Source organism: Seriola aureovittata, chromosome 11 (genome assembly GCF_021018895.1).
Source record: "Seriola aureovittata isolate HTS-2021-v1 ecotype China chromosome 11, ASM2101889v1, whole genome shotgun sequence".
Classification (NCBI taxonomy): Eukaryota; Metazoa; Chordata; class Actinopteri; order Carangiformes; family Carangidae; genus Seriola; species Seriola aureovittata.
Genome location: NC_079374.1, coordinates 16809930 through 16824687, shown reverse-complemented (window position 1 = coordinate 16824687; position 14758 = coordinate 16809930). Strand labels below are relative to the sequence as shown.

Genomic DNA, 14758 nt, shown 5'->3' with positions numbered 1-14758 from the left:
AATTCTGTGTGATTTCACCATTGCCCACTGCAGGTCGTATGCAGTCATTGGTAGTTCTGATCACCAGCCTTTAATCCAAACACTTCCTTGATGTTTTCAGACATCTCAGACCCTGCCTCGAAATGAGCTGAACAAACAGCTGTATCAGATGACTGGTTCCTCAGTGGATCTAAAAGGCTGTTAAGGAAATGTCAGTGCAGTTTAAATTACGCATGATCTGATAAATGGAGCTGCTTTGTTGACATTTGTCTGGCACAACTATAATGTTTTTCAAGACTTGTTTTGCGTTTGTGAAAGAAATCTTGCTTACCTCCATTGGAACCAGTTGAAATGCATCACTTATTAAATTTATAATCGAGTGTGGTCCACAAAAACCTACATGAGTGCACCTCAAAATGGTAGCCATTCACTTCAAGGCATAATACTGTTCAATTGCCATCTATTGTTTACATTGAGGTAAAAAAAAAAATTAAAAGGTATAAGTCATAGGTATTAATCAACAACCTATGAATTCCCATTAGACAAATTAAATTCAGAGTAGTCTCATATAGCAAGACCTATCTCCCCTTTACCGTGTCAGCACTGGAGTCTCGCTGCACCTATCATTCTGCAATTGAAGGTAAAAAGCTTCTTTGTATTTCTTTAAACCAATCCTGAGCCTAGGATGCAGTAATGGTGCAACAAGATTTTCTGCAAAGAGAACGCCACAAAACAGCAAAGACATATGTTGATGGTATGATCCAAATCATGCCATTTTAAGCATATGGCTTGCTAGCTCGGAGGTTGTTGTTGTTTCCCTGTAGTGGAGGGGATTTTGAAAATGGTAACCAGCAGGGGACGCAGAAAGAGGAGAACGCCATGGCAGGCTTATACCTACAACCTACATCCAGTAAGTTAGACTATATTCATGCTTATGACACAGCAGCATCTTATTTCATGTTTTGCTACAACAACAAAAAAGAATCACTTACTTGGAAGGATGGAATGGAATTTTTAATTATACTTTGAGGAAATTCCCATCATTTTAAATGACATGCCAAAGACAAAAGTTGTGAGAACTTAAAGTAGTTTTATCACCTTCGACTCACATAGCACAGATCTGTGAACCAGGGTTGATCGCTGTCTTTGTATGATGTAGTCCATGACACTAAATCATTTATCACCTATTGTCAATAGTGAGTAACCACAGTTTCCTCAGGCTCCTGGCAGGAGCAGAAAATCAGAGCTGATGTAGCCAGCCACTCATTACCCTGTCATTACTAGCCCAAGGAAAAAAAAGAAGAAAAAACCTCACCCCTAATACAACACTTGGACACACACATCCATGCAAACAGTATACACACTGCCATAATTACCAGTGGCATGGCAGACATTGCATGCACTGAAACACATCCATGTCTGACATCAGCAGTAACACTTACTCCTACCCTTGAGCAATGTCTATTTTTGAGCTCCTCTAACAAGCTATCTGTGGGGATGAGGTGAGAGTGTTGTTTACATATTAAATTGTTGGTTAGTCTCTCCTTATTAGGTGACAGCTCACAGAGTCCTCTTCGGCACTCTGCAATTGATTCCAGATTAATATTCTGTATGAATTTTGATATTCATGGCAAATACTATTGATGTTGATGATCACAACTATGATGATGATTGTTATGATGAGTATGATGACGATGATGGGATTGTGGTCTTGGCTGTGACTTCCCTTAATTCTAAAAGCAATTTGAAAGTGATTACATGATGTGCAGTTGGGATATGGTGTGCTTTGGTTGTCCTGCTGTGACGAGTATTGTATTTGTCTTACTGTGACTGCTACCCAGCACAGATCCTTTGGACCACACAGCATGTGTTTAATAGCATTTGCATGCAAACGAAATTAATAGGCAAAGAAAACAGTGCTTTCCTCAGATCCAACATTTCTAGCAAACTACACAACATTAATAAAAAAAAGGCAACTGTCTATTAAAGAGTTTAATAAGTGAGGTGTATCCGATTTTGTCAAAAGAAAAAACATCTTATAGCCTAGACCCATCTCAGAGACATGGCATGTCGAGGGAATGACATTCCCAACAAAAGGAGACGTCACTGGTCTATAGAGCCTCATTTTAAGTAGGATGTTTGGGACCTAAAGCATAATGGAGATGATTTACCAGGTTTGACAAGTCATTTTTGTGGGGTATTTCCTTTAAAAATTGCTTAAACTCATGTTTTTGACAGCTTATGATCAGAACAGTATTTCCCCTAGGACCTTGAAGGTCTTTATGACATTCTGAAGAGTTTAGTCCTTTTTGGGGGAAGAAAATGCACCGCAGACTGCACCATGGAGGCTATATTCTGTCAGCCTTAAACCTGCAAATGTCTTGAGAACTATTGGATCAAATTAATAAGGAAATACAGCATTTTCATGGCCCGAGATAAAATTCCAACCTGAGTTGTTATACTTTACATATGCAATACTCAAACCTTAAAATGTGTCTATATAGGTCTGAAAAAAATCTAAATCAGGTTAGTCTTTCAAGAGAACAGTAATCCCTCTTTTAAAAACTGTTGAGTTTTATATTATGAGATTTTCCCATTGTATTATTATAAAACTTGGAATTACCTTCAGTATATGTGTATGGCATGTGTAACAGACTTGGGGAAAATAAACAATAGGGTTTCCTGGAACAAACTGTCTACATAAATACAGTATATCAATAATCAGAGAAAATAAATAAAGCTAGCCACTGCTGTGCTGGGGAGAACACTGGTGTGACCAGAGCAGACTGTGCCGACAGCTTGTGTCTGTGAGATAAAACCCCTGCCAAAGAAGAATGGGAGCATTTACAAATCCCTCACATTTTAGCACAGGCACACACATAAAAAGGGGTAATGGTCAGTGTCTGCCCTCTTGTTACTGCAGAAATGGAGGTGTTGAGGACAGCAGGGGGTGACAGCTACTTGATGGGAGACATCACCTCAACTTCTGAAATATAATGGAAGAATACAAATGCGATATGCCCTTGGATCTACAGTATATAGAAGTTTGAAGGAAAATTCTACTCTTGCCTTCTGTTAAACAAAAGAGTTGTTGATGATTTTTCCAGGATGCTGGGGTCCGTTTTGTTGTTTGTTGTGAACAACCAGTCGAACATTGACCAAGTGACATCATTCTCCCCTGAATATTTTACAGAAGCAATTTTCAAAACTGTAAAACCAAAAGCAAAACAGCGGAGGCACTGATACAAAATGCATCAAAATGTAATGATGAAAATCTTATGTAGCCAGAACAGATGTATTTAGAATAATTGGTAGAACCACCAAGTCCTTCAAATGAAAAATTTAGTTTGGCAATGTCATCTTAAAATGACACATACTGTATACCCTATTGACAAAACAACATTGTCAGTGCCCTCCAGAAAAACAAAAACCCCTTTTATGATCTGACAAGTCTATGATTATTGCTAGGTTAAGTTTAGGCACAAAAACAATTTGGTTGCTCTATAACAATGTCCATCTTCCTCCTTTGCGCATAATGTACAAGAGTCAAAAGTCCAATGGCTGCCAGAGAGCTTTGTCACTTGAACTTTAACATGTCGTTTTGGGACAATTGCTAAAATGACAATGCTGTTGTTTTTCTTGAGAAGACAGTCTCAGCAAAAGAGACTGAGGCAAAACAGATATTCAAGTCCCCCTCCACTCAATAATGTGTTTTGCTTATTACTTCGATTGGATGTTTGAGCTTCTCCATGCAGAATGAGTTAAACACTAGGCCGTTTTATCTGCTGGAAAAGTTCCTCTGTTCCGTCACCTTAAAGCTGAATTTAAGATCTCTATATATATGAATATGATTGTGTTAAAAAAACTTAAAATCTCCAGACAGGTACATGCTATTCTAAAAAATTTTAACCAGGTAATTTTTCATAACATCTCAGATATAAATTATTATTCAAAGTACAGTATTATGTCTTCAATATGTTTTAAGAAAAGCAACAGGCTGACTGTTAAAGAGTGACTTATGTTACATTAAGTGCCAAAGTACAAAGTAGCATAATGTATTTACAGTACTGCAAAAAATAATTGGATGAATAGTTGCACCATAAGTTGAACATACAAGATGCATGGTATTGACACCAGAGACAGGTTTGAGTCACAGTTCCTACAAACAGTCAATGTTGCTTTTGCTAACATTAGTGAGGTAGTTTGTTAAATTCAGTCCTTAGTAGTGACTATCAGATCAGAAATTATTTCTCACTGATATACAGTATGAAATTAATACTTTTCTGAATTTGATTTGGAAAGCTACAAAACACTAATAAATAAAACAACATATGTGGTTTTATACTTTTATATATGTATATTAGTGGCATGTAATCAAAATGTTCTGGAAATTTTGGAAATGTTTAATCTGAGTCAAAGAGGGGGTTTTAAGTGGTAGTGAGTAGAACAACAACAAAGAAAAACACCAAATTTATAACCTTGATCACAAAATATCCCCTTCAATGTACTAAACATCATGACAGTGTGTAAGTATATTGTTTACTGAAAAACACTGCATTTAAATTTAAGCTCAATAACAACAAGTTTGACATATTTTCATGCATGCAAGTTCATTCTACACGCCTAAGGCAAAAATGAACTCTACTCCAGCATTGCATGAAGAGTACTTGATTAAAAGCAGTGATTCAAGAAGTGGACTTCTGCCTTTCAAAACTTCAGTTGGAACTAGAAGGTAGTCCCTGCTCCAACTATCTCCACTTACACCTATCCAACCAATTAAGTAAGATGATACAAAAATGGAAGGTGGAAAAAAGAAAAATTTAAAAATTATATATACACACACACACATTCTTTTTTTTGACATAATATTGATTTATTTATATATTGTTAACATGTTCTAATAGGCTAGTTTACTCATCTCTATCATTAACGGTGACTTTATTTTTATTTCAATGACTGGCCTTTTTTGCCTTATCTGGTGTCAACTGCACTAGAGAACTATCATTTGAGTGAATTAGCTGATGTCAATCAGTCAGGAGCTGCTTTATACATTATTGATCCTTTACAGCTAGTATTAAGTCCAAAAAGTAATTTTCTCCTTCTGGAGCCCAATTTTGTTTGTTTTTCCCCATTATTTCCATGCATGAACTAAATGCCCTACTTTTATCACACAGGCTTCAGTCTTAGCCTCAACATGAACAGAGCTTCCCTCATTAATCATTAAGGGGAGGCAATTTGAACTGCACCTGTCCCAAGCAGGAGGCTATTAAGGTCTTCAGTCAAAGAGAAACCACAGCCTTAATGGTTGAGGAGTAAAGCTCATTTACAAAATATTGCTTTCTTTGAATTGCTTGATGAGTGAGCTAAGCTACAGGGCAGTTTTGTTCCAGAGGAGTGCGTATGCATTCAGTCAGCCCTTCAGACACGGTATCCTCAGGTAAAGTGTTTGCTTAGTCAAGACACACTGATTGGGATTAATGTTTGTTTTTCTTCTTTCCCATTGCCTCAGAGTGTTTATTGGAAAGGCCCTCGCGAGAAAGGACTACACTGCTGTTTGCCTAATTCAAAGCAAATCCCTGTTTTGGTAATGCAAGGTAGTATTTCAGTCCTTCAAACCTCCAAGGTGGCAGCAAAACAAAGCTCAATACAGCATTTTCCCAGCCACCTCACTGCAGTTTCCACACCCATTTCTTGCAGCGAGCCAAGTTCGAGGATCAAGGTAATACATTCAGGATTATGACACTGTGATTCCAACTCTCTGAGGACTGTCCAGAGTGTGTTTCCTCTGGTCAGAGTATATAGGCAGCCCTGTGTTCACTACAGTCTCTGTCCCTTGACTGTCTGAGCTTTGAAGCTTTCAGTAGCAATCTTTCGGACAACCCCCCTTAAGGATCGAGTGAGTAAATCACAAAACGGGGATTCACTCCCAAGAGAGAAAGTTCAATTTGAGCTAGCGCATTGATATGGTCAAGATAGTGTCAACTGAGGTTTTGTAAAAGAAACTTTTACATGTACCACTACAATGTTTTCCAAGCATAATAGAGAAAATAGAAAAAAAATAAATAAATAAAAAAAAAAACCTCATATGCTGTTTACTTCTCACTTCTCGTCCAAGGTTGGTGTCAATTAGTTGTTGGGACAAAGATTCTCTCAGCCTTCTCAGACAAATCTGATCAAAAAGGTACTTCTGCCACACAACACTGCAGTTTAAAGAATGTGTTGTTGATAACAGTGTTAATTAGCCCCTTAAAATGTGAACAGTAATATTTTCTAATTGTAAATTTTAAAGCAAGTAGTAGGTGGAGATGGATGGGTCAAAATTCAACATATAATGGAGGGGGTGCTTAACTGATTATCAAAATATGACTAGTATGATCAGCATTCTCATTTGAATTGTCTGAGACTTGTTTTATATCATACAGACACTATCGTTTTTCTAACATGAATTCTTTTCATAATTGGCTTTTGAATGAAGGATCAAGGATTGAAGATTCTACTGACTTGGTAATTAAAGAGGAGACACAATGGTTTCTGAAATAAGCCTGATACAACTGGAAACAAAAGGCTGAGGAAATTAGCCGCTAATAGACAACCACAAATTCCATTGAATTGTCAGTGCTGAGTGAGGCATATTGTTTGAACTATAAAATATCAGTCAACCACTGTAATAGCATCATCCAGCAATGGATGGCAACACTAAGGAGGGAGACTATGAAATATCCTTTTTCCACCAAACTGTCTTCAGTATGTGGCAGTACTCACAAAATGGTTGTGTATTTATGAAGGGGATTTTGGTAAAGCTCTGTAAATAAAAGTGTAAATTCTGCACAAAGCACAGAGAACCAATGAAATATCTACTGAGTACCTGTACGTACAGTAGACAGATAGTACATAGAATGTGGGGGTGACAAATCTATATTTAGGGAGGCCATAGAACTAAATTATACTGCAAGTACATTTTAGCCAGCACACATTGAACTAAAAGGGTACTCAGACAGCGCAGACCTCAGCCAAGGCCAATGTCAAAATAACACCAGCTTTCGGAGAGAAAGACAAAGTCACAATAGGGACATGGGTCACGAGAGCCGATACAGAAAGGGGTGAACAATGAACCATTTTATTTTGCAGCACATGTACCCCAGTCTTACACTGTAATAAAGAGAGTTTTCTACAGCATTTTCAATGTTTTTCAATTTTTTGATTAAGGTAAAATGTGTCATAACATTGTTGTGCATTGTCAGCACCAAAAGCATTGTGGTGCTACAGAGATGACGCAGCCAACAAAACATATTCTCCAGAAATACCAAACCATGTAAACATGTTGGTTTGGTGCAAGACCAAACAAAAATCACATCATTTTTTCCAGTGAAAATTAAAAACAACCATTGTATATCATGCAGCCCTAAATGAATACTTAGTTTAACAGACCACAGTCAAAACAAGGACAACATAACGTAGCAGTCATTGTTCTACATTTTTTCAAGCTTGCAGTAGCAAAAGAGATGAGTCTAAAAGTGATAAAACAGGCTTATTGGTGATTGGACTATAAATATGAACTTAAGACTTAAAAAGACTGAAAAGCCTATGAAAGAACTCTGTAAGGCTCCCTGCAGTATCTCCCTGATTGTGAAGTAATGGCCTTTTTCTTTCTAAAACTTTTATTGTATTTCACACAAAAAAAGAAATATCACAGCAGTGCTAGTCTTGTGCTCTTCCAACAGACAAATAGAGGAGGTTATTGAGAGTTGTAGTCCTCTGTGTAGTGTTCCAAAGAGCATCTCATGATGAAGTTAACTTAATGCAGTTTTGTTGTTATTTGAGAGTGATGTCACTAGTACACTTAAATACTATGACCAAACCTTTTTTTGACATCTGCATATGCTGCTGAGTGCTCCATTGACATTAATATACAATGCAGTCCAAACACAGTCCAAACTGAGCTTTTATTAGGCATTAACAGTTCATGCAGAGATGACAGGGCCACATTTTCAGGGATGTCCCTGTCAGCGGAGTGGGACCTATCATGTCTCTGGTAGACAGGAGCCAGACAGAGCCCAGAGGAAGGGGAATACTAATTCACCAGCCAATGCACTGCCAAGCTGTCATTAATATCCATGGAGCGCCAATGCTTTGGTATTAAACATTTATTGCATTTGCATACAAAATAGAATCCCAAAGAAATCTAGTGTTGAAGGCAAAGCTGAAATCGTTTCTTGAAATATCCTTGTGGGCTTGATGTGTGGCTCATTGCTCATCTCAGGCAATAGTTGGGAATGAGGTCAATGCCTTCTCTTGTAATGTGAAACCCCAAACCGCCCTCCGCCCATCTGTCGACAGATAACCAGCAGGGCTTCAGAATAATCATACTGAAATACAGAATTCTGTATATGTATAATGGGATTCATGATGTTCTGCAGATTTAGAGAATTATTAATACTTAGTAATATTACTCAGCATTCATAGGTTAATGTACAAGTCTGCAATGCCCAGCAGCTCATCCTCAGTTCAGTAGGTTTCATAGTCTTGGATCCTCATCCACACATCAAATTCCATTTCATTATTTAATACATTATATGTACGAGCATAGTGAAATCATCCGCTTTGGAGATTTTCAGCACCCTAGGGAATGACATGTGAATGGCAGCGAGTGCCTTTGGCAAAGTCAAGAGGTAGGTTGTGGGTTCAGGGTCCTGACAAGCTCCACAGGTCTGTCAAGTATATTCAAAGCTCAGGTCAACCATAGGTTTCCATAGAGTTGGCCTGTAAGCAGTGGCCTGGCCAAGGGAGATAAGGGTGACAAACATGGAGGCCACCTTGGGAGGAAAATTGCACAAACACAGCAGGCCAAACAGAGGGCAAAAAGGCTGCGATATTCCTGTGTTGTGCTGAAATGCAAGGGCAGTGACCCTTATGAATTGGATATGCTGCTCTCCAAAGCTTTAAAAAATGAATTTCTTTTGGCTGGGTGAACAGGTAAAATGATGAAAAAATGTTGTGTTTGCTGTATGTCACTTGGCTTCAACTCTGCTGTAGCTCAATCACACCAATAACTTTTTGGATAAACCAGCAGGCTCCTCTAGTTCGAATAAGACAATTGATTCCATTTTAAATTCAAAATTTCTCAAAAAGCACAAGAAGGGCCATTTATAACAGTTATTTGATATTGTTGTAACAGCTATTTGGAGAAAATAAATATCACCTTAATAAGATACCCTAGGGAAATTTAAAAAGTAAGAACAAGCTATAAGTCTTCCTGTGGGATTTCCCAAATCCGACATCTGGCAGTGAAATGGTGTTGTTTCTGAGAAAAAAAAATCTGTACTTAAGGGTGTGATAAGGATTAGTGATAATAACAGTACCTACTGTTGTTATCACTAATCCTTATCACACACTAATAGATACACATACATACATACACACTTGATGCAGCCCAGCAACAGTTAAAAAAATATAAAATCTGACATTGAAGACATCTGGAGTAGAGGTGGCCAGTATAACGAGATATAGGATAAGACTACACTTTAAATCGATATAGTTTGATGTTGCGCTACATAACATGTTCCTTCCATAAAAGCTGTGCCAGTTGGGCTGTCACAATACCAGCAAAATTGAAATATTGCACTACAGGCACGTCAACCACGGTATATGGTAAACAACCGCCACAACTGCACTATGTACACATTTCTCTGTTTTTTTCCATTAGGCTGTAATGCAACTTGTAAAACATCCAAGAAATGTATTTACTTGGCAAAACAAAAAAACAAGGCTATCTAACTATCCCAAATGGCTAAAACCTTATTTCATTACAGCGCTGTATGCATTGCATTGATTTGCTCAACCCCTATTTGCCTCTCTGTCTTTCACGCTCTCTCTCTGACCGGTCTGTCATAGTTGGACGTGCTAAAAACAACAATGCATTTATCATTGAGCAGGGAAGTGAGATTCAATCATAAGCGGTCACTCAACACACATGTGGAGAACCTTGTGATCGGATCACCTGAGACACACTGTTACTGCCAGGTTTGAACAGGGCCTATGTCACCAGGCAAACATCAAGCTGTGGTGCAGAAAATAAACATGAAAGCGGGTTTAATTTACAAGACTCAACAACCAGAACGCACTAACTGAGTACACATATATATACAAAATGAAAAGGTGAAGAGAGCAGCAGGTTCAGCTGTGGAGAGCACTGCACTGCCCTGACAGATATTGCATACCGCACTGTTTAGCCATTCTAAATCATCCTAAATTTTTTCCTCACGACAGTCCTACATGCCATTGTTTACATCTCTCCTTCCATTTCCCTCTCCGTCTGCATTCAGACCTGCCCCCACTTGCTCACAAGTTGGAGGGAGAAGAGCACTGGTCCACACAGCTGAAGAAGCCTGGTTTGTAAAAAGGAAAGGAGTCTATTAAGCCTATTTTTATTTACTACAGGCTATTTATTTTAATTTACATGTTGATATATTGTTTAGCTGTATATTTTTAAACAGGGTCAGACCTGTTGTTATTTTTGTTCTTTTTATATGTTTATTGCACAGCTGTGTGTTTTGTTAAGCAGGACAGGAAATCCTGTAATTGTACTCTATTTTAATCAGTCTCTTATTGTTCTTAAAAACAACTGAAGGAGTATTCTCACAGATAGGCCTGTTCCTGTTTAATATATATATATATTATATATATATATATATATATATATTCTATTCTATTTTGATCACAGTCTGTGATTTTTTGATATGTTGAGTGTTTTAATAAAAGTGCCTCTGACATTTCACATGTGGCTTTGACTTACAACTGAACATTTAGTGTACTTCGTAGAAAATACCAAAAAATATATTGTGTATCATCATTCAGCCTATATGGCCTTCATATCGCCCAGCCCTAATCTGGACACAAACCTGTGCCCCTGGTATCCAAGGCTTTTAAATCCCATCCTAAATTGCTGCAGAGCAGCTGCATTTGAAAATAACACAGAAAAAATATAGAACAAGGGAATGGAAGGAATGGTTACAGGGAGTTTTTTACCCTCAAAATGGAGCATGGTCTCTTAAAAAAAAATTGCTTTGAGAATCTGCTGTGCCGAAATCAACCAATAATTTAGTTCCATCAAAGGTGTGAAGGTTTTGGTGACGTGATCAACACATAGAACAAGTAAACAAAAGGTGAATTCATCACAATATTTCTAGTGGAAATTTTCCCTTTCATATCCCCTTTTCTCTTGCATTTGCCCAGGACACATAGCTGTTGTAAAGGATTTTCAAGGATTTTAGAACTGAAGAAAAACAAAGTCCTACAGCCTCTACACACCCTGTGGCGAAATCATCAGCTGGCTTAGCACGCTTTGATAGCTGAGGTGAAGCTGAATACACAAGCAGAATCTTAAAAAAAAGATAAACACTTAAAGTGTTTTTTTTTTGTTTTGTTTTTTTTTTTTTTTTAAATTATACTGACATGGTTTGACCATAAAACACTACTTGAAACTTCTGGGGTAAAGAGGGTATTTAAAGAGGGTATTCCTGCCTCACCAACCCTGACATATATACTTTAGCCTAGATATATACAGTATATTGTGTGAAGTAGTTGTAATGAAGTAGATTGTAAACTACAATTCCAGCACCACCATTTTGCCTGTATACACAACCACCTTTGTTGTAATTTTCTAATTAATATGCCTTGTATAATTGTTTAAAGCATGTTTGTGCTTGGTTAGGTGGTTTATATCGTGTATTTAAACTGTTGGCTGTGAATTCTAGCAATATAATTGTAGCCCACCCACTCAATTCTTACTTTATGTATGTTGTGACATACTACCTAATATTAACTGTAGAGCAAATTGACAGAAAATAATCAGCAACTATTTTCATTATCAATTGTTTCATCATTAGTTACAGCCCTAAAAGCCTAATGTTATAACTAGAAAGCTGAAAAAGCAATGTTAGGTCAATTTTATTCACAAAACCAACTTAGAATGACGAAAGTATGCATGCTGCCGTGCTTGCAGTTTTTTCTGTGCTCACAATGTAAACACTGTTTAACTTTATCAAAAGGCATATGAATGAAATGCTGAATGAGATTACATTGGATAGTGTAACAGAGGCTCGCTGAGATATGACATCATGATTTCAGCTGTCATTCACTTTGCAACAACTATAGCCCCATTAGTCACCTTACATATCACAATATGAGCAAATATTACATCCTCCCATACCACAATATGTAAATAGTAATAAGAGAATTTAATAATTATTAAAACCAGATGGTTCACATCTTTCAATTTCTCTTATGATATTAAAAAGGTATGATTTGTAACATTCAGCCCTGACAAAAGGATGACTACTAGGATACATACAGCTGATAAATTATGAATTCAAGGGGTGTTTTACTTAACTTACTGTGACAACTGTGTTGATCCTATGTGTTTATTTTTACAGTGAATAACCAAAACTCACAACAATTTGTATTTGTCATGTCATGCGAGCAGAAGAAACAAGAAACAACATGAAGATAAAAGTTTTTAACAGGTACTAAAAGTTCAAAATGCAGTAGGAATCAGGAGTGATATCCACAGGCTAAAAGCTCTAACAAGCACCGAGTCTACTGTCTCAGTCGACTGTACATGAACAATTCTGATGAGTCCTGAAGCTCCTAAGTGGTCCTCTCTCAGCATTCTTTGGCATATAGGCTGCAGTTCAGCATGTACACACTTTGTGTATGCTGAACTGCACCCTATATGTAGGCAGCGAGAATGCACAACAGATGGTATCAGCAGTAGCTAAGTTGAGTAAGGGTTTGTAGTACCTAATGGTTGCAACAGCGAACACATACAACTCCAGTAAGCTCTGAGAGGAAAACATGTTTCAGTCACCTACCCCAGTTCTTAAACAAGGTAAATTTTGTCACACAGTACTCAACTGAGTTTTAACACTGTTTGAGGTTGTATATGCCTCCATTTATAGGGCTGGCAGGTAGTTTGGTGATATATATATATATATATATATATATATAGGCTGTAGGCTGTATGTATCAGTGTTCATTATCAACTTCATATGAAACTCACAAAAATAGACACAGAAAACATTAGGTAGTACTACTCAGTACTCACTGTTCTGTTGGACCTCTCAGAAAGCTGTTGGCCAAGGCTTCCAGTTCCAAAGCCTTTTTTCAGCAATATTTAGCCAACCCGTCCTGAGGCTCAGTCTGTGTTCATGAGTTGAAGGAAGGCTCCTCCAGTTGCTCAGTCCACTATCCAGAAATCCACAAATAATAATGAAACCTTATTTCTTTTCAACTCTAAATATCCACGTGAATTCAGTGTACAGGTGGTGTCCATACTCACTCGGTGCAAAATGTGTTTTCACATCACAGCTAGAGGGCCACAGCTAGCTAGCAACAGGACTAGTGACGCATGTTCGTACCAATTAGGTTTAATTACCGACAGAAAACTGCTCTATAAAGGGCCAACTTTCCCATTTCAACGAGTTACAAAACGATGCAAAACTTCTGGCTTGAAACTTAATTAATAAACAGTAATTTGACAGACTTTCCCGAACTTAGAAATTGTTGTAACTAGCTCGGCTTTACACCTTTTGCCCTCATTATCTTGCTCGCTATAGTCCCACCAATCAGGACTGTAGTGCGTCATATTACTAGTCACTGATTGGCCAATACACTTCACTGGCACCTGGACGCCATGACAGGTTCAAGGACTGTTCCAACGGAGGATTTTCCAATTTCTTCACAAAGCTACTAATTTTCACCATATAAATGCAAAAGTATTAGACACAAAAAATCGTTGAGCTAATCTATTTATTTTCCAATTGTAACTGAAATGTATTGTATGTCAAATGAAACAATAATGTTTACAAATTCAGTGCAGGATACAACATACGTATATATATTTTTAAACACTGAAAAATAAGATTTGTAAGAATTGTAAGATTGCAATAATCGTCCATGGATAAGATTAATGTGTTTTTAGATAGTGGATCACATTACTGCTGACTCATTGGAAATGTTGGGATAATCGTAATAGGGTTGAAATATAGCAGCACTATTGTTTTGTTTATAATCCACATGTTCACTATTTTTAGTCAGTACTACACACATATATTCTTGTCTACTTTACTTGCCTAAAATAAAGCGCCCACTGAATGGAGCATCCTCTCTGACCTGAGTCTCATTCGTAGATGTTACTAGTTACTATTACTGTAACTATTTACAGTGGCTCATAGACTTTTTGAGATGTTTGATGGACCACATTCAATTACCTAAACAAAAACATACCCTTTTTGAAGTTATCCACATTAAAATGTGCATGTCTCTGGTGACTGCCCTAAATCTGTGGATGACACACCAGCATAATTTATTGTTCTCAAGGCTTTCATAAAAAGAACAACCCCAAAACCACTATTCACATTTAAGGATAAGATCAAATAAAATCCTGACCCAAAATAAAATGAAAGCAATTTCTCATCACTTACATCCCAAACAAACTGAGACAGAACATCAATGGAGCATCAATGCAGATCAGATCTAGGTAAGTGATTCTCAGAGGTATCAGATACAAGAAGACTTTTTTCCCTTGTCATCTCATTTAGTGTTGCTGTGCAAATATTGCTCATTACAGCTTTAAATTTGTCTCTTTGTAGTACTTACCCTTCTTTCAGATTTACCCTGCAGTTTAAGAGCAAACCATCTTAAAAGGGAATGCTAAAATCTCATGTCTTCAACTCTGTTTTTGTTTTCTATCGTGTGATAATGAGGTGCAATTGCAGCATTT

General features: G+C 37.4%; 1 long non-coding RNA gene across 1 annotated transcript in view; it reads right to left on the bottom strand.

The window, feature by feature from the left end:
* Positions 1-13564, bottom strand: part of LOC130177059 (uncharacterized) — a 42777-nt gene extending 29213 nt beyond the window's left edge. The window contains exons 1-2 of the long non-coding RNA XR_008828967.1: positions 13316-13564; positions 13082-13221 (exon numbers count right to left, since the gene is read on the bottom strand). This is a non-coding gene — a long non-coding RNA (uncharacterized LOC130177059). The remainder of the gene's footprint in view (positions 1-13081; positions 13222-13315) is intronic.
* Between the last annotated feature and the right edge of the window lie 1194 nt (positions 13565-14758).